This window comes from Eucyclogobius newberryi, unplaced genomic scaffold (genome assembly GCF_026437365.1).
Source record: "Eucyclogobius newberryi isolate DKJ021-1_F unplaced genomic scaffold, fEucNew1.0.hap1 SCAF_18, whole genome shotgun sequence".
Taxonomy (NCBI): domain Eukaryota; kingdom Metazoa; phylum Chordata; class Actinopteri; order Gobiiformes; family Gobiidae; genus Eucyclogobius; species Eucyclogobius newberryi.
The window spans coordinates 32,204,168-32,230,449 of NW_027315812.1; positions in this window are offsets into that span (position 1 = coordinate 32,204,168).

A 26,282-nucleotide genomic window follows, 5' to 3' on the forward strand; every position below is an offset into this window, starting at 1 on the left:
TTTGCGCCGCGTGTGGTCTGCTGTGCGGTGCAGCACACACGTTCCCGTGGGGCGGTTTGAAATGCGCCCCAGAGAAAAGCAATGGGGATTTTTAGCCAATCAAATCACAATCAACAGTGACTACGTCACATGGTTTTCTCCAGAGGAAAATAGCGACTGATGGACGATATCTGGAGCGCTCTTTGGAACGTAGAAGTTACGCCACGGAGCTACGCTTTTTACGCTGTGACACAGACATGTGCGCCTACAGGAAGTGCCACACGCGCCTACAGGAAGTGCCACACGCGCCTACAGGAAGTGCCACACACGCTTACAGGAAGTGCCACACGCGCCTACAGGAAGTGCCACACACGCTTACAGGAAGTGCCACACACGCCTACAGGAAGTGCCACACGCGCCTACAGGAAGTGCCACACGCGCCTACAGGAAGTGCCACACGCGCCTACAGGAAGTGCCACACGCGCCTACAGGAAGTGCCACACGCCGTGTTTCCCGTGTTTATGTCTTAAAACTGCATCTACAGAGTCTGTGACAAAAGTACGTCCAAAACGACTCAGAATGAGCTGCTCAACTCTGGCTGGATTTATTCATGTTGAATTGAAAGCGGCTGATTTCATATCAATCTGAGCCGAGACATGTGATGTGTCAAACTGCGTTACCATGACAACAAACACACCAGAGGAGTGTTTTTTTTAGTTTACTACTTTGCATAAGGCTAACGCTAAGCAACTTCTATTCATAAAAATATGCTTTGGTTATTAGAAAACCCATGAAATAAAGTTATAAATGACACGTCTCCAACAGTAATAATGTCTGTGATGATGAAATATTAAAATGTAAATGTTACACGTGTAGTTCAGAGTAACTAATGTCACTTAGAAGCTGTTTTAACAAACACCAACAATTGTTTGTGTTTTTATTTCCTCTTCATGTAGTAATGTTACTCTGCTCTATAAGTGACAGTATCTCTGAGATGTTTGATTTGCTCTTTACAGTCTGATTTTTATAGTGTAAAATGTCATTTTATGTCAAATGTATTTTCTCACAAATGGAATCTGCCTCTAAGTCATTGTATTATCATTATCAAAAGTGGAAATAAAGTGTGTTTATTTCATTAATTCAGTTGTAAATGTGTATTTTAAATATGTGTCCATACAGACAATGTTAGATATTCAATTTTGGACATTTAAAAAAAACAAAAACACGATCATGTCAAATAGCGCCCCCTATTTTGCACTACCAGCCGCCACCGCATGCTGTAAAGTCTGTCCACGTGCTGTAAAATCTGTCCACGTGCTGTAAAGTCTCAGGGAGGAGGCCACTCCCCTCGGGCAGGAGGCCACTCCCCTCAGGCAGGAGGCCACTCCCCTCAGGCAGGAGGAGGCCACTCCCCTCGGGCAGGAGGCTACGGTCCATCTGGACCAGGGGTCTCATTTATAAGAGTGCGTGCCGGAAAGCAAAAAATAATAAAAACCTGTGCGCACGTCTCTCTTCTTAATTGGCGCAGCAATTCTTCCTGAGTCTCCGCCCTGAGCCCGCCCTGATGTACCATATATGGCTATGCAAATCACTGAATTAATATATTTAGCATATTCATAAGGACGACTGAGATGGAGGTGGAGACACGAGTCTGTCTTAAAACAGAAACCTTCACAAGGCGCTGCTCATCTGAGGGCGTGGCCTGTGGCGGCGTATTACAAATAATACACAATAACTCTGGACACACGAGCAATGTGAAGGTCAAACACAAGACTTCTCAGACTGTAGCCTACACTGCCCTTTGTGATCAGACTGTAGCCTACACTGCCCCGCGTGATCAGACTGTAGCCTACACTGCCCCGCGCCCCGCGTGATCAGACTGTAGCCTACACTGCCCTTTGTGATCAGACTGTAGCCTACACTGCCCTTTGTGATCAGACTGTAGCCTACACTGCCCCGTGTGATCAGACTGTAGCCTACACTGCCCCGTGTGATCAGACTGTAGCCTACACTGCCCTTTGTGATCAGACTGTAGCCTACACTGCCCTTTGTGATCAGACTGTAGCCTACACTGCCCTTTGTGATCAGACTGTAGCCTACACTGCCCCGTGTGATCAGACTGTAGCCTACACTGCCCCGTGTGATCAGACTGTAGCCTACACTGCCCTTTGTGATCAGACTGTAGCCTACACTGCCCTTTGTGATCAGACTGTAGCCTACACTGCCCTTTGTGATCAGACTGTAGCCTACACTGCCCCGTGTGATCAGACTGTAGCCTACAATGCCCCGTGTGATCAGACTGTAGCCTACACTACCCCGTGTGATCAGACTGTAGCCTACACTGCCCCTTGTGATCAGACTGTAGCCTACACTGCCCCGCGTGATCAGACTGTAGCCTACACTGCCCCGCGCCCCGCGTGATCAGACTGTAGCCTACACTGCCCCGTGTGATCAGACTGTAGCCTACACTGCCCCGTGTGATCAGACTGTAGCCTACACTGCCCTTTGTGATCAGACTGTAGCCTACACTGCCCCGTGTGATCAGACTGTAGCCTACACTGCCCCGCGTGATCAGACTGTAGCCTACACTGCCCCGCGCCCCGCGTGATCAGACTGTAGCCTACACTGCCCTTTGTGATCAGACTGTAGCCTACACTGCCCTTTGTGATCAGACTGTAGCCTACACTGCCCCGTGTGATCAGACTGTAGCCTACACTACCCCGCGTGATCAGACTGTAGCCTACACTGCCCCGCGCCCCGCGTGATCAGACTGTAGCCTACACTGCCCTTTGTGATCAGACTGTAGCCTACACTGCCCTTTGTGATCAGACTGTGGCCTACACTGCCCCGTGTGATCAGACTGTAGCCTACACTGCTCCTCGTGATCAGACTGTAGCCTACACTGCCCTTTGTGATCAGACTGTAGCCTACACTGCCCCGTGTGATCAGACTGTAGCCTACACTGCCCCGTGTGATCAGACTGTAGCCTACACTGCCCTTTGTGATCAGACTGTAGCCTACACTGCCCCGCGTGATCAGACTGTAGCCTACACTGCCCTTTGTGATCAGACTGTAGCCTACACTGCCCTTTGTGATCAGACTGTAGCCTACACTGCCCCGCGTGATCAGACTGTAGCCTACACTGCCCCGCGTGATCAGACTGTAGCCTACACTGCCCCGCGTAATCAGACTGTAGCCTACACTGCCTCGTGTGATCAGACTGTAGCCTACACTACCCCGTGTGATCAGACTGTAGCCTACACTGCCCCGCGTAATCAGACTGTAGCCTACACTGCCTCGTGTGATCAGACTGTAGCCTACACTGCCTCGTGTGGCTCAGAGAAGGGAGGGCATCTGAGCAGAGGAGCAATGATGGAAGAAGTACATGACAGGTGCATGAAGTGAGTGTGTGATGTGCACCTGAAGGGTCTGTTCACCTGAAGGGTCTGTGCACCTGAAGGGTCTGTGCACCTGAAGGGTCTGTTCCCATGTGACTGTTCGGACCCTCACAAAGATCATAAAACACATTAACTGTTGGTTTTACTGAATTCACTTTTTTGTTGATGGTCCATTTGTCCATCCTGTCCTGTGTCCCTGTCCCACCTCTGTCCTACCTCTGTCCCACCTCTGTCCTACCACTGTCCCACCTCTGTCTCACCTCTGTCCTACCTCTGTCCTACCTCTGTCCCACCTCTGTCTCACCTCTGTCCTACCTCTGTCCCACCTCTGTCTCACCTCTGTCCTACCTCTGTCCCACCTCTGTCCCAGCTTTGTCCTTCCTCTGTCCTACCTCTGTCCCACCTCTGTCCTACCTCTGTCCCATCTCTGTCCCAGCTTTGTCCTACCTCTGTCCCACCTCTGTCCTACCTCTGTCCCACCTCTGTCCCACCTCTGTCCTACCTCTGTCCCACCTCTGTCCTACCTCTGTCCCATCTCTGTCCCAGCTTTGTCCTACCTCTGTCCCACCTCGGTCCCAGCTTTGTCCTACCTCTGTCCTACCTCTGTCTTACCTCTGTCCCACCTCTGTCCCACCTCTGTCCCACCTCTGTCCCAGCTTTGTCCTACCTCTGTCCTACCTCTGTCCCACCTCTGTCCCAGCTTTGTCCTACCTCTGTCCTACCTCTGTCCCACCTCGGTCCCAGCTTTGTCCTACCTCTGTCCTACCTCTGTCCCACCTCTGTCCCAGCTTTGTCCTACCTCTGTCCTACCTCTGTCCCACCTCGGTCCCAGCTTTGTCCTACCTCTGTCCCATCTCTGTCCCAGCTTTGTCCTACCTCTGTCCCACCTCGGTCCCAGCTTTGTCCCACCTCTGTCCTACCTCTGTCCCACCTCTGTCCCACCTCTGTCCTACCTCTGTCCCACCTCTGTCCTACCTCTGTCCCATCTCTGTCCCAGCTTTGTCCTACCTCTGTCCCACCTCGGTCCCAGCTTTGTCCTACCTCTGTCCTACCTCTGTCTTACCTCTGTCCCACCTCTGTCCCACCTCTGTCCCACCTCTGTCCCAGCTTTGTCCTACCTCTGTCCTACCTCTGTCCCACCTCTGTCCCAGCTTTGTCCTACCTCTGTCCTACCTCTGTCCCACCTCGGTCCCAGCTTTGTCCTACCTCTGTCCTACCTCTGTCCCACCTCTGTCCGACCTCTGTCCCACCTCTGTCTCACCTCTGTCCCACCTCTGTCCGACCTCTGTCCCACCTCTGTCCCACCTCTGTCTCACCTCTGTCCTACCTCTGTCCCACCTCTGTCCCACCTCTGTCCTACCTCTGTCCCACCTCTGCCCAGCTTTGTCCTACCTCTGTCCTACCTCTGTCCCACCTCTGTCCGACCTCTGTCCCACCTCTTTCCCAGCTTTGTCCTACCTCTGTCCCACCTCTGTCCCACCTCTGTCCCAGCTTTGTCCTACCTCTGTCCCACCTCTGTCTCACCTCTGTCCTACCTCTGTCCCACCTCTGTCCTACCTCTGTCCCACCTCTGTCCCAGCTTTGTCCTACCTCTGTCCTACCTCTGTCCCACCTCTGTCCCACCTCTGTCCTACCTCTGTCCCACCTCTGTCCCAGCTTTGTCCTACCTCTGTCCCACATCTGTCCCAGCTTTGTCCTACCTCTGTCCCACCTCTGTCCGACCTCTGTCCCACCTCTGTCCCACCTCTGTCCCACCTCTGTCTCACCTCTGTCCCACCTCTGTCCCACCTCTGTCCTACCTCTGTCCCACCTCTGTCCCAGCTTTGTCCTACCTCTGTCCTACCTCTGTCCCACCTCTGTCCTACCTCTGTCCCACCTCTGTCCCAGCTTTGTCCTACCTCTGTCCTACCTCTGTCCCACCTCTGTCCCACCTCTGTCCGACCTCTGTCCCAAATCTGTCCCAGCTTTGTCCTACCTCTGTCCTACCTCTGTCCCACCTCTGTCCCAGCTTTGTCCTACCTCTGTCCTACCTCTGTCCCACCTCTGTCCTACCTCTGTCCCAGCTTTGTCCTACCTCTGTCCTACCTCTGTCCCACCTCTGTCCCACCTCAGTCCTACCTCTGTCCCACATCTGTCCCAGCTTTGTCCTACCTCTGTCCTACCTCTGTCCTACCTCTGTCCCACCTCTGTCCTACCTCTATCCCACCTCTGTCCCACCTCTGTCCTACCTCTGTCCTACCTCTGTCCCATCTCTGTCCCACCTCTGTCCCACCTCTGTCCTACCTCTGTCCCATCTCTGTCCCACCTCTGTCTCACCTCTGTCCCACCTCTGTCCCACCTCTGTCCTACCTCTGTCCCACCTCTGTCCCAGCTTTGTCCTACCTCTGTCCCACCTCTGTCCCACGTCTGTCCTACCTCTGTCCCACATCTGTCCCAGCTTTGTCCTACCTCTGTCCCACCTCTGTCCGACCTCTGTCCCACCTCTGTCCCACCTCTGTCTCACCTCTGTCCCACCTCTGTCCCACCTCTGTCCTACCTCTGTCCCACCTCTGTCCCAGCTTTGTCCTACCTCTGTCCTACCTCTGTCCCACCTCTGTCCTACCTCTGTCCCACCTCTGTCCCAGCTTTGTCCTACCTCTGTCCTACCTCTGTCCCACCTCTGTCCCACCTCTGTCCGACCTCTGTCCCAAATCTGTCCCAGCTTTGTCCTACCTCTGTCCTACCTCTGTCCCACCTCTGTCCCAGCTTTGTCCTACCTCTGTCCTACCTCTGTCCTACATCTGTCCCACCTCTGTCCCACCTCTGTCCCACCTCTGTCCTACCTCTGTCCCACCTCTGTCCCAGCTTTGTCCTACCTCTGTCCTACCTCTGTCCCACCTCTGTCCCACCTCTGTCCTACCTCTGTCCCACATCTGTCCCAGCTTTGTCCTACCTCTGTCCTACCTCTGTCCCACCTCTGTCCTACCTCTGTCCCACCTCTGTCCCACCTCTGTCCTACCTCTGTCCTACCTCTGTCCCATCTCTGTCCCACCTCTGTCCCACCTCTGTCCCAGCTTTGTCCTACCTCTGTCCCACCTCTGTCCCACCTCTGTCCCACCTCTGTCCTACCTCTGTCCCACCTCTGTCCCAGCTTTGTCCTACCTCTGTCCCACCTCTGTCCTACCTCTGTCCCACCTCTGTCCCAGCTTTGTCCTACCTCTGTCCCACCTCTGTCCCACCTCTGTCCTACCTCTGTCCCACATCTGTCCCAGCTTTGTCCTACCTCTGTCCCACCTCTGTCCGACCTCTGTCCCACCTCTGTCCCACCTCTGTCTCACCTCTGTCCCACCTCTGTCCCACCTCTGTCCCAGCTTTGTCCTACCTCTGTCCTACCTCTGTCCCACCTCTGTCCCACCTCTGTCCTACCTCTGTCCCACCTCTGTCCTACCTCTGTCCCACATCTGTCCCAGCTTTGTCCTACCTCTGTCCTACCTCTGTCCCACCTCTGTCCTACCTCTGTCCCACCTCTGTCCCACCTCTGTCCTACCTCTGTCCCATCTCTGTCCCACCTCTGTCCCACCTCTGTCCCAGCTTTGTCCTACCTCTGTCCCACCGCGCATGACACATATTCAGCCTGATTCATTTGATTTGCGTTATTACAGTTTTCCTGTGAATAACTCTGAAAACAGTCATGCTGCATCTGACATTTATTTACACAACCTTAAGTTCATTTTCTCCCGATTTTAAATTTTGAACAAGACTGAATGCAAGACCTCGAAACTTAAGTGCAGCAGACGTTGAGGTCGAGAACTAGAACCCAGAACCACGAGGTGAAGAGGAACCCGATGTGCGCCTGCCATTGGGCGAAGAGTGGGGGGGGCGGCGACTGCAATGCATCATCCCTCCCTCGCTCCCCCTCTGCTGTATATGTTTTAGAATATGATGTCATCACATGGACGCAGTAAAGACGTGTATATGTGACGTAAGAAGCACAGATCCACGGCAGGTCCTCAACAGACCGAGCCTGGTTCAAATGCCAAGAACTGAGTGAATCCCTTGAGAGACGCCATTAGAAGTGTGAGAGCTCCATGGCGCAGGCGTTTAGTGCAGCCAGAGCCCCCGGGCATCCATCAGCACGTCCCGACCGCTCTGGGCCGTTAGCATCATCCCTCAGCGAGGCTAACTGGCTCCGGACACGCCTCAGACACACTATTGAGCGGGCGGCACTGGCAGGGGAGGGGCCGCGCCTTTGTTCATTACCGCGATTGATAGATGGAGGTTGCCTGGATAGTTTTAGCAAATGGTTCCCAAAGTGAGGTGTCGTAGGTAGAAGGGTTTGACCGGTGCCATTTGACCAGCAAAAGTATTTTAACTTAAACATGTTCAACCCACTTTAATGTAAACTTACTATAGTTTATTTCATTTTTTTAATATTGGGCCTTAAAAGTCATCATTTAAATAAAATATTTGATAAATAGTCGCCAAAGCTTCACAAGTAAGTTTTCTCTAGAATTATATTTTCTATTCAAAGTGGAGCAAAACTGGTTAAAATACATGTTTTTCAATGTGTGTAGGATAAAGTGTACTCGAGTAGATGACTTATGTAAAATAATGATCCATGTTCTGTGTGTTGTCATCTTCATCACCGATGAGAGCAGCAGCTGCTTCAGAACAAGCTTCACATCTTGAATGACTGAAATGTACGTCCACAATAAGATGGAGCAGAGACAGGACAAAAGTCTCTTGTCCCTGTTGTTTCACTTGTCCTCACAGACTTTTTCAACTCAAAATTCAAGTAAAATAAAGTCATGTAAAAACATGAGCTGGTTCTTTGAGTACTTTTCACAGCTTCAAATAATGCAATTATTGAAAGCATACATTACTTTATATCTGTGAGTTCTTCCCTCATCAGGATTGGCGTTGGGACTCCATCTATTGGCAGCAGAGGGAATAAAATCATGCAATTGTAAAGAACACAGTTTGAAGCAGAAACGCCATTATTTGCTTTGGGAGCTCATGTTTTAGAACTTAAAGGTGCAGTACCAGATTTAAAGAAAAAAAACGAACTATTTCATTTGAAACAGTTTTCTCACGTACCTACTGCATACTGAGCATCCAATTATTCGCTGCAATGAGTTTTTCACAATTTTGAGAGACCAAAGAAGAGTTTATAAGAGCTAACAAACTAGCGTGCAAAAAGCACCCTTCCTGCTTTGTGACGAAGAAAACGCTCAATAATTAGAAACACAAAGCACACGGAGGTCTCTTTTTGACCCTAAAAGCTGCTTTTACAATATATCTGTACAAGGGAAAAACAGATTTCAGTTTATTACAGGTGCTGTTTTTGAACATGTGGTGTCAGTAAAGTTATTGTGCTCATGTTCCAGTAACGGCTTCTCTCTGATCCATGGAAAGAGGTTTCATTACATCGTAGAAAAACGTGAGAAATGTGTTACATTATTACTGCATAGCATTAATTAGAGACCGTGTAATATGTCATGAAGGGATTAGACTCTTGCTCACAGATGTATTACTGAAAGGGTTCCTATGGCAACAGAGAAACTGGCGGAGCTGCAGTGTTTCTCCTTCATCCTCCTGGAGTCCAAAGGTCAGAGGCTCGGGGGGTTGGCGAGATCCCGTCCTTGTCCGTTCCTTGCCGCGGCTGCGTCTCCAGACAGCAGCGTGTTTCTTCACATCACACTTTATCCCACACCAAAGTGACTTCTCCAGCGCTGGTACAAAGGAAACCATGACAACAACCTTCAGTGGTGTGCTCTTCATAAAGCCGAGGCAGCCGAGGAAGCAGTGGCAGTGACGGTAATGAGAGGAAAACCTTGGAACTCGGCGACTGTCAGCGCTCTTATTGTGCGTCTGATGTGAACGCTCTTCTTATGTCTCATCCAGTCTTCTACAATGCAGCCTACACACCTTTCCTCATGTCGAGGGCTGATGATCACAAGGGTTCTAAGTGACATTCAAGTCACTTTACTGGGATGGTCCACTAAAACAGGTCATCCTGTCTGAGGCGGTAAAACACCAACATGAGAATTGCTTAGCCATTAAAGGGCTTGTTTCTTCAAAAGTGTGAACTTTTCTATCTATTACAAAACAATGTGACTTTGTGGTGGGAGTTGTCTCCATGGAGATGTCATTGCCTTTCCTGGAATGTTTCAAAATATGGAATTTAAATAATTGATTCTGCTTTTACTCAAGTGCAGATGATTTTATTACGTTACAATAGCTTGATAAACGTCCCTTCTTACGGTGAGCGGAGTCGCCTGACCGTTACGACCAGAGCGGAGTCGCCTGACCGTTACGACCAGAGCACTAGCGTCTGACCGTTACGACCAGAGCGGAGTCGCCTGACCGTTACGACCAGAGCAGATTCGCCTGACCGTTACAACCAGAGCGGAGTCGCCTGACCGTTACGACCAGAGCAGAGTCGCCTGACCGTTACGACCAGAGCACTAGCGTCTGACCGTTACGACCAGAGCACCAGCGTCTGACCGGTCAGATAAGACATTTCTCTGAAGTGAACATGATTATATTGTGGATTTGACTTAACCCTTGTGCTACCCTCAAAGATAGTATGAGGGTTAAAAACACGGTTTCTTTATTTTGTACTATTTATCGTATGTTTTAAACATAAAACGAAAAAACTGTTTTCATTTTGTGGCTGGAGGCTGGAGGCGGAGGCTGGAGGCTGGAGGCTGGAGGCTGGAGGCGGAGGCTGGAGGCTGGAGGCTGGAGGCTGGAGGCTGGAGGCTGGAGGCTGGAGGCGGAGGCTGGAGGCGAAGGCTGGAGGCTGGAGGCTGGAGGCTGGAGGCTGGAGGCTGGAGGCTGGAGGCTGGAGGCGGAGGCTGGAGGCTGGAGGCTGGAGGCTGGAGGCTGGAGGCTGGAGGCGGAGGCTGGAGGCGAAGGCTGGAGGCTGGAGGCTGGAGGCTGGAGGCGGAGGCTGGAGGCTGGAGGCTGGAGGCTGGAGGCTGGAGGCTGGAGGCTGGAGGCTGGAGGCTGGAGGCGAAGGCTGGAGGCTGGAGGCTGGAGGCTGGAGGCTGGAGGCTGGAGGCTGGAGGCTGGAGGCTGGAGGCTGGAGGCGGAGGCTGGAGGCTGGAGGCGGAGGCTGGAGGCTGGAGGCGGAGGCTGGAGGCTGGAGGCTGGAGGCTGGAGGCTGGAGGCTGGAGGCTGGAGGCTGGAGGCTGGAGGCTGGAGGCTGGAGGCTGGAGGCTGGAGGCTGGAGGCTGGAGGCTGGAGGCTGGAGGCTGGAGGCTGGAGGCTGGAGGCTGGAGGCTGGAGGCTGGAGGCGGAGGCTGGAGGCGAAGGCTGGAGGCTGGAGGCTGGAGGCTGGAGGCTGGAGGCGGAGGCTGGAGGCTGGAGGCTGGAGGCTGGAGGCGGAGGCTGGAGGCGAAGGCGGAAGCTGGAGGCTGGAGGCTGGGTCATCCAGACCTGAAGAGAGCACGAGGGCTGAGAGGGGTTTATGAATGTACTTCCCGGTTGGACATGGGCAGCGGCTGGGGCGTCGCCCCCCTGTCAATCAGCAAAGTAGGTACATTTTTGTGTGTCTAAAAACAATATAATTTGTTCAGAATTGTTATATATGAGAATTAAATATATATATATATATATATATATATATATATCCACCGTGGTGGTGGACATTGCAGTACATGGGATGGAAACATCCGGAAAAAGGAACATGAGAAACTAGAGAAATACCAAGGCCTCAGGAGCTGGAGGAGGTCTGGAGCCTGGAGGTATCGGTGGTGCTGTAGTGACCGGAGCACTTGGGGCATTGACCCCCAAACTGGAGAAATGACTTGAGCAGATCCAGGAAAAACATCAGACATCTCAGTCCAGAAAAGTGCCGTGCAGGAACAGCAAAGATACTGAAGAACCCTCAAGCTCCCAGACACATATATATATATATATATATATATATATATAGGATACTTTGTCTGCTGTGTCTCTTTTCTGCGTAGATCGTGGGGCTGTTTGAAGCCCTGAGCCCCACAGAAAATACTTTGAAAAATGCCATAGGAAAATACTCTTGAGAGGGGAGGTTTCTCTACCGCCCATTTGAACGTAGCGTTTACTCCACAGAGCTACGCTGGTTACCCTGGAGACACAGACATGTGCGCACGCCGTACATGGCCGTGTTTTCCGTGTTTACTTCTTAAAACTGCATCTACAGACGTCTGTTACAAAAGGTACATCCAAAACGACTCAGGATGAGCTGCTCCACTGTGGCTGCTGTGAATAAATATATATATATATATATATATATATATATATATATATATATATATATATATATATATATATATATATATATATATATATATATTCATGTTGAAGTGAAAGCGGCTGATTTCATATCGTTCCAAGACATGTGATGTGTCAAACTCCGTGCTCCGTAACCTTGAAAACAAACACACCAAAGAGGAGTGTTTTTTATTAGTTTATTACCTGGATAAGATGCTAAGCATTAAGTATCGCTTAAGTTATATTCATAAAAATCTGGTTTGGTTATTAAAAAATCCATGAAAGAATGTTATAAATGACACGTCTCCAACAGCAATAATGTCTGTAATGATTAAATATAAAAATGTAAAATGTTACACATATAGTTCAGAGTAACTAATGTCACTTAGAAGCTGTTTTATCAAACACCAACAACTGTTTGTGATTTTATTTCCTTTATTTCATTTTATGTCAAATGTATTTTCTCACAAATGGAATCTGCCTCTAAGTCATTGTATTATCATTATCAAAAGTGGAAATAAAGTGTGTTTACTTCATTACTTCCGTTGTAAATGTGGATTTAAAATATGTTTTTATACAGACAATGTTAAATATTCAATTTTGGACATTTAAAAAAACAAAAACACGGTCATGTTAAATAGCGCCCCCTATATTTTCCACCACCAGCCGGTGGTAATTCCACAACTGTTACTTAGCAACCACACTGTTTACAAAATCCATATAAAACAATGGTTCCCAAACTACGGCCCGCGGGCCACATCCGGCCCCGTTGGGCCTTTCAATCTGACCCAACCGTAGGCTTTATTAGACAGTAGATGGAATGAGAAAGAAAGGAAGGGGAATGATGAGAGAGAAAGGAGGACATGCAGCAAATGTCGGAGTCGGGATTCAAACTCACAATACTGTGGCTGTTCATTTTACCTTTCGCCTGTAATGCCCACATTTCCCCAAGAGATGCCGCTGTTCCCTCTAAACTGCTCTAAAATAAAATTCACCACAAACGGCCACCGATCAAGCAGGAAGAGCAAGTGTTTGACACTGAAGAAGACTCATGTGGACAGTAGAAGACTCTTGTGGACAGTAGAAGACTCATGTGGACAGTAGAAGACTCTTGTGGACAGTAGAAGACTCTTGTGGACAGTAGAAGACTCATTTGGACAGTAGAAGACTCATGTGGACAGTAGAATACTCATGTGGACAGTAGAAGACTCATGCTGACAGTAGAAGACTCATGTGGACAGTAGAAGACTCTTGTGGACAGTAGAAGACTCATGTGGACAGTAGAAGACTCTTGTGGACAGTAGAAGACTCATGTGGACAGTAGAAGACTCATGCGGACAGTAGAAGACTCATGCGGACAGTAGAAGACTCATGCGGACAGTAGAAGACTCATGTGGACAGTAGAAGACTCATGTGGACAGTAGAAGACTCTTGTGGACAGTAGAAGACTCATGTGGACAGTAGAAGACTCTTGTGGACAGTAGAAGACTCATTTGGACAGTAGAAGACTCTTGTGGACAGTAGAAGACTCATTTGGACAGTAGAAGACTCATGTGGACAGTAGAAGACTCATGTGGACAGTAGAAGACTCATGCGGACAGTAGAAGACTCATGTGGACAGTAGAAGACTCTTGTGGACAGTAGAAGACTCTTGTGGACAGTAGAAGACTCATGTGGACAGTAGAAGACTTGTGGACAGTAGAAGACTCTTGTGGACAGTAGAAGACTCATGTGGACAGTAGAAGACTCATGTGGACAGTAGAAGACTCTTGTGGACAGTAGAAGACTCATGTGGACAGTAGAAGACTCATGTGGACAGTAGAAGACTCTTGTGGACAGTAGAAGACTTATGTGGACAGTAGAAGACTCATGTGGACAGTAGAAGACTCTTGTGGACAGTAGAAGACTCATGTGGACAGTAGAAGACTCATGTGGACAGTAGAAGACTCTTGTGGACAGTAGAAGACTCATGTGGACAGTAGAACACTCATGTGGACAGTAGAAGACTCTTGTGGACAGTAGAAGCACTGTCCAGGGGACACGTCGTGTTCTCTACATTTTTAGTTTCAAAACGCTGTGTGTTTTATTAGTCCCGCAGCGCAGCACGGAGCGCGGCCCGAGGCGCAGCGCGGGGTGCGGGCACGTTCAATAGACACTGGCGTGTCACTATTGCAGGGGTGGGCAATTATTTTCCTCCGAGGGCCATATTCGAATCCAGGCAAGTAGCGGAGGGCCGGCCCACAATCATTGGTGTGAAAATAAAATATCAAAAAAATTAAATATCAAATAAAATATCACTTTTCTGTCAAATATAGGCTATTGAATCTATTATTTAATTTATTTCACGTCATATTTATTAAGGATACACGTGCAGACAGATGCCTGAGGGAAAAAAAGGAGAAAAAAAAAAGTTTTTTTTTTTTTTTAATATTACTTGAACAAGCTTGGCGGGCCGGATTGAAAGGCTCTGCGGGCCGGATTCGGCCCGCGGGCCGTAGTTTGCCCACCCCTGCACTATTGTGTAAATGAGACTTTCTTGGCCAGACCTGACTCGCGAGTCAAAGACACATGTGCATCATTATCTGGAGCATATTTCTGTGTAAATCTCTCATGTCACAGTAACACTCACTCGATGAGTACGAGCTCAGGAGCAGATGATCCAGATGTGAAGACACAGGTAAATCAGCCACACAGAGTCATCAAGGACAGAGGGGACAGAGGGGACACTAGAGACAGCTGTGATTTGTTCTAAAGCGGGTCTAAAGCAGGACTAAAGCGGACCGCGGTTTAAAAGACGCATCACTACTGCGTTTATTTCTGTGTAAATATCTCATGTTACAACGTGGGCACCTGCGGTTTATAACAGGTGCGGTTTATGACAGGTGCGGTTTGTGACAGGTGCGGTTTGTGACAGGTGTGGCCCTGTTAGTTTATGAATAATATCATCCAGAAATGGTCTTGAAGTGGCACATTTTGGAGCAGTTGATGAGCATAAAGTCACAGCAAGAAGCAAACGCAGCATCAACCTGGATAAAGTGTCCAACCACTGGAGACGTGAGAAGGACAGAAGTGCAAAAATGTAACATTAAAGTCAAAATGTTGCATATTCTGGTGACATTTATAAAGATGTTTTATTTATTCCATGCTGTTACTACTAGATCATTTATGGGTAGAAGAAATGCTGATAAAAAACGGTCCAACACTCTTAAACTTAACGACTTTTATGCTTCACTGAAGGAAACCACGTTTCCAAACCTGTGGAGCACGTACAGAAGATGCTGGTCTTGTCTGGCTCGACCTTCATATGTGAGACGTTCAGTGTCATGAACATGAACAAACGTCACAGATCCAGCTTCAACACCAAAGGATCTGGAGGAGGAGAAAACTTAATTACATTTCAGTTTATTCAACTGAAATGTAATTAAATTAATCATTATTTAATGCATTTGAAAAACAATTTGTACATTGAGCCTTGCATTTGTTGCTTTGTTACAAGTTACAGGTCAAATCTTGCGTGTCATTTATAGTAATTCGTTAGTTCACACAAACACACCATATTTTCCTGGCCCCGCCCCTCGGCCAAATTTTAGAACCCAATGTGGCCCTCGAGTCAAAAAGTTTGGGGACCACTGATACAAAACATATGTAGCAGTTATGATTTGACAATAAATATTGACTGATAACACTTTTATTTTGTTGAATGATTGTTTAAACTGTCAGAAAATGGTGTCAGTTCTCTGAGTTTTCAACGACACATCGCATTTTGATGACATCCAGTGTTGAGCCTGAACGCGTTCATTGAACGAAAGTTCATGAACGTGTTCATAATTTTGGTGAACTGAACGTACTGTATTACTGCTGAAGAACGATAATGTGAACGCGTTCATTCTGGTGTCTGTGAACGGCACCTTCGTTCTTTTTATTTCCGTTCAATAAAGTGTCAGATTTCTAGAGACTTCCAGGCAAAAAAAACACAGTTAAGTTGCCCTAAAAGAGCCTGTGTCTGGCGAGTGTGAGAGCTCTGAAGTTGTTGAGGCCGAGTTGTACAGACAGAGATTTCGGGTGTCGCACCGCACTGCACATGTGCATCAAAACAAACAGCATCATGGACGCAACAGCAACAGAGCAGCAGGAGTCGTCCTACGGCCAGTTACAAGGAGTCGCCCTACGACCAGTTACAAGGAGTCGACCTACGACCAGTTACAAGGAGTCGCCCTACGACCAGTTACAAGGAGTCGCACTACGAGCAGTTACAAGGAGTCGTCCTACGACCAGTTACAAGGAGTCGCCCTACGACCAGTTACAAGGAGTCGCCCTACGACCAGTTACAAGGAGTCGCACTACGACCAGTTACAAGGAGTCGTCCTAACAAGGAGTCGCCCTACGACCAGTTACAAGGAGTCGCCCTACGACCAGGTACAAGGAGTCGCCCTATTACCAGTTACAAGGAGTCGCCCTACGACCAGTTACAAGGAGTCGCCCTACGACCAGTTACAAGGAGTCGTCCTACGACCAGTTACAAGGAGTCGCACTACGACCAGTTACAAGGAGTCGCCCTACGACCAGTTACAAGGAGTCGCCCTACGACCAGTTACAAGGAGTCGCCCTACGACCAGTTACAAGGAGTCGTCCTACGACCAGTTACAAGGAGTCGCACTACGAGCAGTTACAAGGAGTCGCCCTACGACCAGTTACAAGGAGTCGCACTACGACCAGTTACAAGGAGTCGCCCTACGACCAGTTACAAGGAGTCGCCCTACGACCAGTTACAAGGAGTCGCCCCACGACCAGTTACAAGGAGTCGCCCTACGACCAGTTACAAGGAGTCGCCCCACGACCAGTTACAAGGAGTCGCCCTACGAGCAGTTACAAGGAGTCGCCCTACGAGCAGTTACAAGGAGTCGCCCTACGAGCAGTTACAAGGAGTCGCGCTACGACCAGTTACAAGGAGTCGCGCTACGACCAGTTACAAGGAGTCGCCCTACGACCAGTTACAAGGAGTCGCGCTACGACCAGTTACAAGGAGTCGCCCTACGACCAGTTACAAGGAGTCGCCCTACGACCAGTTACAAGGAGTCGCCCTACGACCAGTTACAAGGAGTCGCCCCACGACCAGTTACAAGGAGTCGCCCCACGACCAGTTACAAGGAGTCGCCCCACGACCAGTTACAAGGAGTCGCCCCACGACCAGTTACAAGGAGTCGCCCCACGACCAGTTACAAGGAGTCGCCCTACGACCAGTTACAAGGAGTCGCACTACGACCAGTTACAAGGAGTCGCACTACGACCAGTTACAAGGAGTCGCCCTACGACCAGTTACAAGGAGTCGCCCTACGACCAGTTACAAGGAGTCGTCCTACGACCAGTCACAAGGAGTCGCCCTACGACCAGTTACAAGGAGTCGTCCTACGACCAGTTACAAGGAGTCGCACTACGACCAGTTACAAGGAGTCGCCCTACGACCAGTTACAAGGAGTCGTCCTACGACCAGTTACAAGGAGTCGCACTACGACCAGTTACAAGGAGTCGCCCTACGACCAGTTACAAGGAGTCGTCCTACGACCAGTTACAAGGAGTCGCCCTACGACCAGTTACAAGGAGTCGTCCTACGACCAGTTACAAGGAGTCGTCCTACAACCAGTTACAAGGAGTCGCCCTACGACCAGTTACAAGGAGTCGTCCTACGACCAGTTACAAGGAGTCGCCCTACGACCAGTTACAAGGAGTCGTCCTACGACCAGTTACAAGGAGTCGTCCTACAACCAGTTACAAGGAGTCGCCCTACGACCAGTTACAAGGAGTCGTCCTACGACCAGTTACAAGGAGTCGCCCTACGACCAGTTACAAGGAGTCGCCCTACGACCAGTTACAAGGAGTTGCCCTACGACCAGTTACAAGGAGTCGCCCTACGACCAGTCACAAGGAGTCGCCCTACGACCAGTTACAAGGAGTCGCCCTACGAGCAGTTACAAGGAGTCGCACTACGAGCCGTTACAAGGAGTCGCACTACGACCAGTTACAAGGAGTCGCCCTACGACCAGTTACAAGGAGTCGTCCTACGACCAGTTACAAGGAGTCGCCCTACGACCAGTTACAAGGAGTCGCACTACGACCAGTTACAAGGAGTCGCCCTACGACCAGTTACAAGGAGTCGCACTACGACCAGTTACAAGGAGTCGCCCTACGAGCAGTTACAAGGAGTCGCCCTACGACCAGTTACAAGGAGTCGCACTACGACCAGTTACAAGGAGTCGCCCTACGACCAGTTGCGTGAGTTTTATGATGCGGTCGGTGAGGATGGAACAATCTGCATTTCTGTGCAAACTTTGCCTCTGGGGAAGTCTGTCCCTTCAGTGTAAATCCTGGGTAAAGATTCAAAATATGAAGATGAATCTGACACAGTTTCAGCATTAAACTAATACAATAATTGCTGCCTGTGTTTGTATTTGGGCTGTGGAAATAATTTAGAAACATTATAGCATAATATTGAATAAAATAACTGAACTAGTTCATTTTTGGAGCTGTGAACTTAGTTCAAAAATGTTGAATTATGAACTAGTTCATGTTCAAATTTGTGAACTATGAACTGAACTAGTTCATGTAGAAAGTGAACTTTCCCAACTCAGCTCTACGTTATTATAAATTATTATTATGGACATAGCATTGGACAAACCAGATGCAATGTTTTAAGTGTTATAGTAGAATATGCTAATTTCCAAGGTCCATAGGGCCAATTTAGAGTTGCCAATTTTACATGGGAGGTGGGAGGAAGCCGGAGAGAACTTTTGTTGTGATTTTACCACTTTGACCAAGGAATAAAGTCAAAAGTATAAAATAGATGGAGGTAAATGCACCTTTGCAGTCGGCTGCCAGCCGCTAACAACAACACACTTTTGTTGTTCAAAATGTCTTCACAAACTGCAACTTCATAGATGTAAAACTATGATAAATATTGACCACATATTAGTCATGGAGCCTTTAGGTCCTCAAAGCTCCTCAGGTGGAGCTTTGAGGCTCTGTGTGGAGCAGGTCCAGGGACAACGTGACAGAAGTGTGGTCAGCAGGCGATGGACAAGAGCAGTGGCGTGTGACCGCGGTCAGTGTGAATCAAATCAAATCAAATGCTGTGAACACCGGCGGCCCCTGGCCCCTGAGCGGCCCCTGAGCGAGCGGCTCCTGAGCGGCCCCTGAGCGGCCCCTGAGCGGCCCCTGAGCAGCCCGGTGGCTCCGTTACAGCGGGAGCAGCTGCAGGTTCATGTTTTCTCGTCTCGTCAATGGAACAGACATAATCCAAAACTGCAGCGAAACTAAACGAGACAGAAGTTCCTCTGCTAAACACTTCCTGTGACATTTACTAAATAAAGGCCTAATAAATAGCTTTATTGTGACAAAAACAGATCATTAACAAAAAAAAAGTAACAAAAAGAGACGACGGACAGCGCTAATCACAAATATTCACTTTTTCATGTGTTTTGTTGTGATTAATAACACAATTCCTTTGGATCATTGACATTGCTAAACTAGAGAATCTATGATGTTTCCAGGCTCAGAAAACCCTGTTCAGTGATGAACACGCGGGTCACCACCGGGTGAACACCGGGTGACCACCGGGTTAAAGGTCCCATAACATGCTAAATCGACTTTTCAGAGCTTTTAACCTTCTTACATTGCTATTTGTGCTTCATATATGTCCAGAGTGTTTTTTTGATTGATTCCTGCAGTTTTTAGCTGTATTACAGACTATCTCCTTTCCTCCAATCTCCAAACGGACGGGGGGTGGGGCAAGACCGCATCATAAGGGCAAGCACGCGTCACCATCCCCCCTCACCCCTCTCCACCCCCCTCACCCCTCGCACACACGCTCTCTCTGAGACTACGTCACTTGTTGGGCGGGGCACACACGCTCTGAGACTACGTCATGGGTTGGGCGGGGGAGCCAGATGGCTCTTCACAAGGGTGGGGGCGAATATCAAACCAAGCCGTCTGCATTTCCGGGTTGGTGAGGGGGTCCAAGGTCTGGGTGATATTTCTTAACTATTATGTTAAGGGTGTTGCACAACACTTATTATTATCAATTATACACTTAGGATAGACAACGAAACGTGAACAAAAGCATGTTATGGCACCTTTAACACGCGGGCGTGGGTGAACACCGGGTGAACACCGGGTTAACACCGGGTGAACACGCGGGTTAACACCGGGTGAACACCGGGTGAACACGCGGGTGAACACGCGGGTGAACACGCGGGTGAACACCGGGTGAACACGCGGGTGAACACCGGGTGAACACCGGGTGAACACGCGGGTGAACACCGGGTGAACACCGGGTGAACACCGAGCGCAGCTACAGCCTCGTCTCAAGTTGAACTTGTGCCAGCCACAAAGTCGGACTAGGACCGACTTCATTTACAAGCAGCTGGTGCACTCGGCTCTTGATGTGTCACCTTCTTGTCGCCATGGAGATTAAGGCCTTACTGCCGAGCGCTCCCGTGTAAAAGAGGTTTTAAATCTCAATCGGACTCTCCTGGGTAAATAAAGGTTTAAGAAAAAAACAATAAAAAGTCTGTTTTAGTCTGTGCATTAGAGCTTTATATTCATTCTAAATCGGAAGCGTGCACTGACACATTGGTAGGAAAGAAGAGGAGGTGAAAATATATATATTCTATAATATGATATATACATGAGGGTTTTTCCAGGGATCTTCTGTGGTCACTCCTCAGTTTGGGGGTCACTGCCCCGATGACCACGAGCACCACTTTGGCCTTCACCTTCCACGCCTTCTCCAGCTCCTCTCTGAGCCCTTGGTGTTTCTCCAGTTTCTAGTGTTCCTTTTTCCTGATGTTGCCATCACTTGGTGTTGGATCGTCGATGTCACACCTTGATCGTTTCACTCTGAAACCTTCCTCGATGTGTGACTTGGTGTGACTGTGAGCTGATTTAAACTCTTTAAATCATTTGCACCACGACTGCAAATCAAGTAAATCAATAAGTCCATGAATGCAGCACCTCCATTACACAAACTCACTCACTATTTCATTCACTTCCTGTTTGTCTGTATTTCTAACTAAGTCTAATCATTAGAAACATGTACATGGCCTTAGCTGTTGCTGCTGTCGTCCTGCTGCTGCTGCTGCTGCTGTCGTCCTGCTGCCGCTGCTGCTGCTGCTGTCGTCCTGCTGCCGCTGCTGCTGCTGCTGCTGTTGCTGCTGTCGTCCTGCTGCCGCTGCTGCTGCTGCTGTCGTCCTGCTGCCGCTGCTGCTGCTGCTGCTGTTGCTGCTGTCGTCCTGCTGCTGCTGCTGCTGCTGCTGTTGCTGCTGCTGCTGTCGTCCTGCTGCTGCTGCTGCTGCTGCTGTTGCTGTCGTCCTGCTGCTGCTGTTGCTGTCGTCCTGCTGCTGCTGCTGCTGCTGCTGTCGTCCTGCTGCTGCTGCTGTCGTCCTGCTGAAGTTGCTGTTGTCCTGCTGCTGTTGCTGTCGTCCTGCTGCTGCTGCTGTTGCTGTCGTCCTGCTGCTGTTGCTGTCGTCCTGCTGCTGCTGCTGTTGCTGTCGTCCTGCTGCTGTTGCTGTCGTCCTGCTGCTGCTGCTGTTGCTGTCGTCCTGCTGCTGCTGCTGCTGCTGTTGTCCTGCTGCTGCTGCTATCGTCCTGCTGCTGCTACTGCTGTCGTCCTGCTGCTGCTGCTGCTGCTGTCGTCCTGCTGCTGCTGCTGTCGTCCTGCTGCTGCTGCTGTCGTCCTGCTGCTGTTGCTGTCGTCCTGCTGCTGCTGCTGTTGCTGTTGTCTTGCTGCTGTTGCTGTCGTCCTGCTGCTGCTGCTGTTGCTGTCGTCCTGCTGCTGTTGCTGTCGTCCTGCTGCTGCTGCTGTTGCTGTCATTCTGCTGCTGCTGCTGTTGCTGTCGTCCTGCTGCTGCTGCTGTTGCTGTCGTCCTGCTGCTGCTGCTGTTGCTGTCGTCCTGCTGCTGCTGCTGCTGTTGCTGTCATTCTGCTGCTGCTGCTGTTGCTGTCGTCCTGCTGCTGCTGCTGTTGCTGTCGTCCTGCTGCTGCTGCTGTTGCTGTCGTCCTGCTGCTCCTGCTGTTGCTGTCGTCCTGCTGCTGTTGCTGTCGTCCTGCTGTTGTTGCTGTCGTCCTGCTGCTGCTGCTGTTGCTGTCATTCTGCTGCTGCTGCTGCTGCTGTTGCTGTCGTCCTGCTGCTGCTGCTGTTGCTGTCGTCCTGCTGCTGCTGCTGTTGCTGTCGTCCTGCTGCTGTTGCTGTCGTCCTGCTGCTGCTGTTGCTGTCGTCCTGCTGCTGTTGCTGTCGTCCTGCTGCTGCTGCTGCTGCTGCTGCTGTCGTCCTGCTGCTGCTGCTGTTGCTGTCGTCCTGCTGCTGCTGCTGTCGTCCTGCTGCTGCTGCTGTTGCTGCCGTCCTGCTGCTGCTGCTGTCGTCCTGCTGCTGTTGCTGTCGTCCTGCTGCTGTTGCTTTCGTCCTGCTGCTGCTGCTGTTGCTGTCGTCCTGCTGCTGCTGCTGCTGCTGTCGTCCTGCTGCTGCTGCTGCTGTCGTCCTGCTGCTGCTGCTGTCGTCCTGCTGCTGTTGCTGTCGTCCTGCTGCTGCTGCTGCTGCTGTCGTCTTGCTGCTGCTGCTGCTGTCGTCCTGCTGCTGCTGCTGTCGTCCTGCTGCTGTTGCTTTCGTCCTGCTGCTGCTGCTGTTGCTGTCGTCCTGCTGCTGTTGCTGTCGTCCTGCTGCTGCTGCTGTTGCTGTCGTCCTGCTGCTGTTGCTGTCGTCCTGCTGCTGCTGCTGTTGCTGTCGTCCTGCTGCTGCTGCTGTTGCTGTCGTCCTGCTGCTGCTGCTGTTGCTGTCGTCCTGCTGCTGCTGTTGCTGTCGTCCTGCTGCTGCTGCTGTCGTCCTGCTGCTGTTGCTGTCGTCCTGCTGCTGCTGCTGTTGCTGTCATTCTGATGCTGCTGCTGTTGCTGTCGTCCTGCTGCTGCTGCTGTTGCTGTCGTCCTGCTGCTGCTGCTGTTGCTGTCGTCCTGCTGCTGCTGCTGTTGCTGTCATTCTGCTGCTGCTGCTGTTGCTGTCGTCCTGCTGCTGCTGCTGTTGCTGTCGTCCTGCTGCTGCTGCTGTTGCTGTCGTCCTGCTGCTGCTGCTGTTGCTGTCGTCCTGCTGCTGCTGCTGTTGCTGTCGTCCTGCTGCTGCTGCTGTTGCTGTCGTCCTGCTGCTGTTGCTGTCGTCCTGCTGCTGCTGCTGCTGTCGTCTTGCTGCTGCTGCTGTTGCTGCCGTCCTGCTGCTGCTGCTGTTGCTGTCGTCCTGCTGCTGCTGCTGTTGCTGTCATTCTGCTGCTGCTGCTGTTGCTGTCGTCCTGCTGCTGCTGCTGTTGCTGTCGTCCTGCTGCTGCTGCTGTTGCTGTCGTCCTGCTGCTGCTGCTGTTGCTGTCGTCCTGCTGCTGCTGCTGTTGCTGTCGTCCTGCTGCTGCTGCTGTTGTCCTGCTGCTGTTGCTGTCGTCCTGCTGCTGCTGCTGCTGTCGTCTTGCTGCTGCTGCTGTTGCTGTCGTCCTGCTGCTGCTGCTGTTGCTGTCGTCCTGCTGCTGCTGCTGTTGCTGTCGTCCTGCTGCTGCTGCTGTTGCTGTCGTCCTGCTGCTGCTGCTGCTGCTGTCGTCCTGCTGCTGCTGCTGTCGTCCTGCTGCTGTTGCTGTCGTCCTGCTGCTGCTGCTGCTGTCGTCTTGCTGCTGCTGCTGCTGTCGTCCTGCTGCTGCTGCTGTCGTCCTGCTGCTGTTGCTTTCGTCCTGCTGCTGCTGCTGTTGCTGTCGTCCTGCTGCTGTTGCTGTCGTCCTGCTGCTGCTGCTGTTGCTGTCGTCCTGCTGCTGTTGCTGTCGTCCTGCTGCTGCTGCTGTTGCTGTCGTCCTGCTGCTGCTGCTGCTGTTGTCCTGCTGCTGCTGCTGTCGTCCTGCTGCTGTTGCTGTCGTCCTGCTGCTGCTGCTGTTGCTGTCGTCCTGCTGCTGTTGCTGTCGTCCTGCTGCTGCTGCTGCTGTCGTCTTGCTGCTGCTGCTGTTGCTGTCGTCCTGCTGCTGCTGCTGTTGCTGTCGTCCTGCTGCTGCTGCTGTTGCTGTCGTCCTGCTGCTGCTGTTGCTGTCGTCCTGCTGCTGCTGCTGTCGTCCTGCTGCTGTTGCTGTCGTCCTGCTGCTGCTGCTGTTGCTGTCATTCTGCTGCTGCTGCTGTTGCTGTCGTCCTGCTGCTGCTGCTGTTGCTGTCGTCCTGCTGCTGCTGCTGTTGCTGTCGTCCTGCTGCTGCTGCTGTTGCTGTCATTCTGCTGCTGCTGCTGTTGCTGTCGTCCTGCTGCTGCTGCTGTTGCTGTCGTCCTGCTGCTGCTGCTGTTGCTGTCGTCCTGCTGCTGCTGCTGTTGCTGTCGTCCTGCTGCTGCTGCTGTTGCTGTCGTCCTGCTGCTGCTGCTGTTGCTGTCGTCCTGCTGCTGTTGCTGTCGTCCTGCTGCTGCTGCTGCTGTCGTCTTGCTGCTGCTGCTGTTGCTGTCGTCCTGCTGCTGCTGCTGTTGCTGTCGTCCTGCTGCTGCTGCTGTTGCTGTCGTCCTGCTGCTGCTGCTGTTGCTGTCGTCCTGCTGCTGCTGCTGCTGCTGTCGTCCTGCTGCTGCTGCTGTCGTCCTGCTGCTGTTGCTGTCGTCCTGCTGCTGCTGCTGCTGTCGTCTTGCTGCTGCTGCTGCTGTCGTCCTGCTGCTGCTGCTGTCGTCCTGCTGCTGTTGCTTTCGTCCTGCTGCTGCTGCTGTTGCTGTCGTCCTGCTGCTGTTGCTGTCGTCCTGCTGCTGCTGCTGTTGCTGTCGTCCTGCTGCTGTTGCTGTCGTCCTGCTGCTGCTGCTGTTGCTGTCGTCCTGCTGCTGCTGCTGTTGTCCTGCTGCTGCTGCTGTCGTCCTGCTGCTGTTGCTGTCGTCCTGCTGCTGCTGCTGCTGTCGTCCTGCTGCTGCTGCTGCTGTCGTCCTGCTGCTGCTGCTGTTGTCCTGCTGCTGCTGCTGCTGCTATCGTCCTGCTGCTGCTACTGCTGTCGTCCTGCTGCTGCTGCTGCTGCTGTCGTCCTGCTGCTGCTGCTGTCGTCCTGCTGCTGCTGCTGCTGCTGTTGTCCTGCTGCTGCTGCTGCTGCTATCGTCCTGCTGCTGCTACTGCTGTCGTCCTGCTGCTGCTGCTGCTGCTGTCGTCCTGCTGCTGCTGCTGTCGTCCTGCTGCTGCTGCTGTCGTCCTGCTGCTGTTGCTGTCGTCCTGCTGCTGCTGCTGTTGCTGTTGTCTTGCTGCTGTTGCTGTCGTCCTGCTGCTGCTGCTGTTGCTGTCGTCCTGCTGCTGTTGCTGTCGTCCTGCTGCTGCTGCTGTTGCTGTCATTCTGCTGCTGCTGCTGTTGCTGTCGTCCTGCTGCTGCTGCTGTTGCTGTCGTCCTGCTGCTGCTGCTGTCGTCCTGGTGCTGTTGCTGTCGTCCTGCTGCTGCTGCTGTTGCTGTTGTCTTGCTGCTGTTGCTGTCGTCCTGCTGCTGCTGCTGCTGCTGTCGTCCTGCTGCTGCTGCTGTCGTCCTGCTGCTGCTGCTGCTGCTGTTGTCCTGCTGCTGCTGCTGCTGCTATCGTCCTGCTGCTGCTACTGCTGTCGTCCTGCTGCTGCTGCTGCTGCTGTCGTCCTGCTGCTGCTGCTGTCGTCCTGCTGCTGCTGCTGTCGTCCTGCTGCTGTTGCTGTCGTCCTGCTGCTGCTGCTGTTGCTGTTGTCTTGCTGCTGTTGCTGTCATCCTGCTGCTGCTGCTGTTGCTGTCGTCCTGCTGCTGTTGCTGTCGTCCTGCTGCTGCTGCTGTTGCTGTCATTCTGCTGCTGCTGCTGTTGTCCTGCTGCTGCTGCTGTCGTCCTGCTGCTGTTGCTGTCGTCCTGCTGCTGCTGCTGTTGCTGTCGTCCTGCTGCTGTTGCTGTCGTCCTGCTGCTGCTGCTGCTGTCGTCTTGCTGCTGCTGCTGTTGCTGTCGTCCTGCTGCTGCTGCTGTTGCTGTCGTCCTGCTGCTGCTGCTGTTGCTGTCGTCCTGCTGCTGCTGTTGCTGTCGTCCTGCTGCTGCTGCTGTCGTCCTGCTGCTGTTGCTGTCGTCCTGCTGCTGCTGCTGTTGCTGTCATTCTGCTGCTGCTGCTGTTGCTGTCGTCCTGCTGCTGCTGCTGTTGCTGTCGTCCTGCTGCTGCTGCTGTTGCTGTCGTCCTGCTGCTGCTGCTGTTGCTGTCATTCTGCTGCTGCTGATGTTGCTGTCGTCCTGCTGCTGCTGCTGTTGCTGTCGTCCTGCTGCTGCTGCTGTTGCTGTCGTCCTGCTGCTGCTGCTGTTGCTGTCGTCCTGCTGCTGCTGCTGTTGCTGTCGTCCTGCTGCTGCTGCTGTTGCTGTCGTCCTGCTGCTGTTGCTGTCGTCCTGCTGCTGCTGCTGCTGTCGTCTTGCTGCTGCTGCTGTTGCTGTCGTCCTGCTGCTGCTGCTGTTGCTGTCGTCCTGCTGCTGCTGCTGTTGCTGTCGTCCTGCTGCTGCTGCTGTTGCTGTCGTCCTGCTGCTGCTGCTGCTGCTGTCGTCCTGCTGCTGCTGCTGTCGTCCTGCTGCTGTTGCTGTCGTCCTGCTGCTGCTGTCGTCTTGCTGCTGCTGCTGCTGTCGTCCTGCTGCTGCTGCTGTCGTCCTGCTGCTGTTGCTTTCGTCCTGCTGCTGCTGCT